This window comes from Dasypus novemcinctus, chromosome 18 (genome assembly GCF_030445035.2).
Source record: "Dasypus novemcinctus isolate mDasNov1 chromosome 18, mDasNov1.1.hap2, whole genome shotgun sequence".
In the NCBI taxonomy this organism is placed as follows: Eukaryota; Metazoa; Chordata; class Mammalia; order Cingulata; family Dasypodidae; genus Dasypus; species Dasypus novemcinctus.
This window is the reverse complement of record NC_080690.1, coordinates 2,976,311-2,981,450: the sequence shown is the minus strand read 5'-3', so window position 1 is coordinate 2,981,450 and position 5,140 is coordinate 2,976,311. Positions and strand designations below refer to the sequence as shown.

The 5,140-nt window shown below is 51.2% G+C and overlaps 1 non-coding gene across 1 annotated transcript; it reads right to left on the bottom strand.

Moving 5' to 3' along the window:
* Nucleotides 1-489: 489 nt before the first annotated feature.
* Nucleotides 490-649, bottom strand: LOC111766262 (U1 spliceosomal RNA). Its single transcript, XR_002798353.1, has one exon. It is a non-coding gene; the product is annotated as a U1 spliceosomal RNA (small nuclear RNA).
* Nucleotides 650-5,140: the final 4,491 nt, after the last annotated feature.

Here is a 5,140-nt window from a genome sequence, read left to right as displayed (position 1 = left end):
AATCTCCAAATTGATAAAAATCACCAATTATCACCTTATTTAAATCTCACAGCAACACTGCAGAGCAGATAACAGCATTCAATGGAGGGTTAGAGTGAGGCTGAGAAATGAGCCACCTGCCCAGGCCCCCCAACTGGTAAGTGGGGCTGCTGGGGTGAGATTGAGGAGCTCGGGGTCCCCTCCCACGTCCGTGCCCCTGCCCACGCTCTCCTTTCCAGGATGTGTATGCATCTTACTAGGCTCTTCCTCCAAATAATACATGTCGATTGTTTTTTTAAAGACCCTCCATTTCCCTTACATCAGAACCCCTTTAAATAGTTACATGTGCCTTCCCCCAGAAGTTTTCTGTACATATACCAGCATATATACTCTTTTCAAAAAAATAATCTAGACAAATGAGCTTAGTGTAAACACAATGTTGTGTACCTTCCCTCCTTTATTTGTTTATTTTAAGTCCCATGCAAATCTGACTTTAGACACGTGGAGAAGAACGGGAGAGCACGGGCTCAGTCCCCCACGACCATAAATTATGCGGTCAAGTTTCCCACACTTGGGGAACTCGCAGGAGCCAGCACAGCCGGGTGCAGTGGGTGAGGCTCACCTGAAAGGCCAGCGTCATGATCATGGTGTCTCCGTGCCGGGTAAGTGTGCAAATCCCTTTTTAATCGTGTACACTAGGGGTCACATGTGGCGACCACCTCAACGGCTCCAGGGCGCCCTGGTCTTGCGACACGGGCAGGTCTGTGATTTACTTATAATCAGCTACGAGTGGCCGTTTCAGTGGTTCTCAGTCTTCAGCACTTCAATATTCAATGTTTGTTTTACATGCTCATTTCCATATTCATTTGAGTGTTTCAAATGAAATACAATCATTTCTATATTCATGAGTCTTTGGGCACAAGTGTAAATTAATCTGCAGCGTTCCCAGATGTCATTCCCAGATGTGGGCCAGAGGTAAGTGAAGTTTGTTTGATAGGTGTAGCAGTTTGATATTATTTATGAATTCCAAAAAAAGATACTGATTATGTTTGTAACCTGGTCTGTTCCTCTGGGGTTGATACCCTTTGACTGTATTAAATTCACAGGTGTTATGTCTATTTGATTAAATCAAGATTAGGGCTTTGATTTGACCGCATCAATAGGGGGTGACTCACGGCTGAGTTCCCCGCGCCCTTGGTGGGCTGATAGAAACACCCACTCAAGAAGACCCAAGGAGAAGACACATGGAAGAAGAGAGAGGACTCTGTTAGTTTTGATCCTAGAGCCTGGGGAGAGCTGAGCCATTCGCCTGATATCTACAGCTCAAGAGGCCAGAGCCCTGAGCAGCTGAGAAGGCCTGGAAAGAAAGGCCCCAGAGGAAGAGAGACGAGCCCGATGCCATCCGACAGCTGAGATCGGAAGAAGCTGGGCACGTGGGGCCTTAAGAGGAAGAGGGGAAGAGACCAGGCAGAGATCGCCCACCATCTTGCTTCAACATGCGGCAATTGACTTGGGTGAGAAAGTACTTATTATGGTACCTTGAGTTGGAGTCTTTAGAGCCTTGTAACTGTAAGCTTTTACCCCAAATAAATACCCTTTATAAAAGTCAACAGGGAAGCGGATGTGGCCCAAGTGATAAAGCCTCCACCTACCATATGGGAGGACCTGGGTTCAATCCCTAGGGCCTCCTGGTGAAAAAAGAAGAGAAAGTGTGCTGCACGGTGAGCCAGTGCCCACGTGGCAGGCTGAGTGCCCATGAGGTGAGCCAAGTGCCGTGTGAGGGCCCACGTGATAAGCCAGGGCCTGCATGGCAAGCCAGTGCTCATGTGGCGAGTCAAGGGCCTGCACAGCAAGCCAAGTGACCACATGGTGAACCAGTGCCTACACCAGTAAATCACGCAGCAAGAAGATGACGCAATGAAAGAAAGACAAAGGGGAAAGTCAAGGTGAGGTGCAGCAGAAACCAGTAACTGAGGTGGCACAATTTATAGGGAGCTTCTCTCCACATCAGAGGTCCCCAGGATCGAATCCCAGTGAATCTTAGAGGAGAAGGACGAGAAGAGAAGATGAAAAGAGAAACAGATACAGAAGATCACACAGCAAATGGACACAGACAAGTGTTGCCGTGGGGGGAGTGGGGGGTGGGGGCGGTGGGGTTAAATGGGACCTCATATTTTTTTAATGTAATTTTTAAAAATAAATAAATAATTAAAAAAAAAAACAGCAGGGCAGGAGAAGGGGAGGGGAAGAAAAATAACTCTTATTCTCTTTTTTTTTTAAGATGTATTTATTTATTTTATTTCTTTCCCCTTCCCCCCCTCCCACCCCAGTTGTCTGTTCTCTGTCTATTTGCTGCGTGTTCTTCTTTGTCCGCTTCTGTTGTTGTCAGCTGCATGGGAATCTGTGTCTCTTTTTGCTGCGTCATCTTGCTGTGTCAGCTCTCTGTGTGTGTGGCGCCATTCCTGGGCAGGCTGCTCTTTCTTTCGCACTGGGCAGCTCTCCTTACAGGGCGCACTCCCTGCGCGTGGGGCTCCCCTATGTGGGGGACACCCCTGCGTGGCAGGGCACTCCTTGCGCACATCAGCACTGCGCATGGGCCAGCTCCACACGGGTCAAGGAGGCCCGGGGTTTGAACCGCGGACCTCCCATGTGGTAGACGGACGCCCTAACCACTGGGCCAAGTCTGCTTTCCAGAAAAATAACTATTAAATAAAAACAAAAGCCAACGGATTTCTGGTGCTTTTCATCAGCTCCCCTTTGACTAATACGGTAGAGGTGGTCAAGTTGTCCTCCAAAGAAGCTGACCAAACTTATATTCAACACAAATAAGCCTTAAGAAAGTTTCCAAATAGTGTACAAGTGTGAGGACGCATTCCCAAGAGCTTGGGGGCTCCTGCTGGATCCGGGAGCCCAAACAGAGTAGCTCTGCTTTGGGCCCACAAAATGCCAAGATCGCAGCTTCTGACCTTTTGGGGAAGGGCCAAATGGCATTTTCCCTGAACCAATAAAGTGCACGAACCCAAACAAACAAGCTTTCTTCCAGCCTCCTCGGAGAGGGGGCACTTTGACGAGTCCCCGGGCAGTGCTGGTGTCGCGAGGTTCCCAGCTGAAGGCTCCGCTGCAGGGAAAGTGGCTGGTTTGGATTACCAGAGCAGTAACGGGGGGCTGTGAATGGGCCTGATGCCTCTTTATGGGGAAGCCACGTGATGCTTTTACTGCCGCCACAGGCAGTAAATGTCGGCATCAATTTAATTATTTGCTGTTGGCCTTTCTGCCCCCCAGAGGAAAAACATGGCCGAGTGTTTCCACCTGGGCTGCAGCCCAGCGAGGGCCACTAAACGCTTGCATGAGACGCTGTCCTCCAACAGGGCGTCTGGACCTCCATCGGGAGAGAAGCCGAGGCGTGTCACCCCAGCCTCTAGGTGTCCCCGGGTCTTCTCCCCTGGGCGACCTCAATGCTCATCGCAAATGACCGGAAGCTGAAGCTGGGATGTTCCCAACACACAGCACAACCACTTTCTCTTCTTATTTTTTTAATGATTCTGGGCAATTGGAGTCATTAACCTCCCTGAACCCCACTTTCCTCATCTGTAGAGAGAGTTGGTGCCCCGGGCCAGGGGTGGAGCCAGGAAGTGGAGCCGATGCCTCCGGGGCAGGCCCACGGTCACGTGACTTTGTGGTTTTTTTCCCCCTGAAGATTTATTAATTTATTTATTTATTTCTCCCCCTTCCCTTCTTTGTCTAGTCTCTGTGTCCATTTGCTGTGTGTTCTTCTGCGTCTGCTTATATTCTCATTAAGCAGCTCTGGGAACAGATCCTGGGACCTTTCAGAGTGGAAGAGGGGCGATCATTCTCTTGCGCTACCTCAGCTCCCTGGTCTACTGCATCTCTTATTGTCTCTCCTCTGTGTCTCTTTTTGTTGCGTCATCTTGCTGCACCAGCGCTCTGTGTGGGCCAGCGCTCCTGTGCAGGGCAGCACTCCTGCCTGGGCCAGCACTCCACGTGGGCCAGCTTGCCACACAGGCCAGCTTACCTTCAGTAGGAGGCCCTGAGCCTCGAACCCTGGATCTCCTATATGGTAAACAAAGCCCAATTACTTGAGCCACATCTGCTGCCCGTGCAACTTTCGTAGGATGCCCTGGATGCAGGCTCACGGTCACGTGACTTTCATAGGGTGCCCTGGGCCCAGGCTCACGGTCACATGACTTTCATAGGATGCCCTGGACACAGGCTCACAGTCACATGAATTTCATAGGGTGCCCTGGGCCCAGGCTCACGGTCACATGACTTTCATAGGATGCCCTGGACACAGGCTCACAGTCACATGAATTTCATAGGGTGCCCTGGGCCCAGGCTCATGGTCACGTGAATTTCATAGGATGCCCTGGGCCCAGGCTCATGGTCACGTGACTTTCATAGGATGCCCTGGGCCCAGGCTCACGGTCACGTGACTTTCATAGGATGCCCTGGGCCCAGGCTCATGGTCACGTGACTTTCATAGGGTGCCCTGGGCCCAGGCTCACGGTCACGTGACTTTCATAGGGTGCCCTGGGCCCAGGCTCATGGTCACGTGACTTTCATAGGGTGCCCTGGGCCCAGGCTCACGGTCACGTGACTTTCATAGGGTGCCCTGGGGGCAGGCTCACGGTCACGTGACTTTCATAGGGTGCCCTGGGGGCAGGCCCACGGTCACGTGACTTTCAGTGATTTCAAGCTCAGAGTCCATGATGGCCTGCTGTTCCCAGCAGCCTGGCTTTTGGTAGCAAACTGATCTCATCTCCCACACACACATCCACTCCCTCCTCACCAGCCCCTCCCAGCCACACTGACCTCCTTGCTGCTCACAGAATATCCCAGGCATGTCTCTGCCTCAGGGCCTTGGCACAGGCTGCTCCCCCATGGCTAAGCCTCCGTTACCCCAGGTTTCTGCATGGCTCCCTATCTAATCTCTTCCAAGATTTGCTGAAATGCACTCTAAAGGGTCCCACAATCTGTTTCCGGAGCCGCCTAATGAGAATACAAGCAGACACAGAAGAGCACACGGCAAATGGACACAGCAGACAATGGAAGCGGGCGGGGAGGAGAAATAAATTAATTAATTAATTAATCTTCAGCACGCGTGATGGAAACACTGCACGTTAGCAGCGGAAGCATGAAGCGG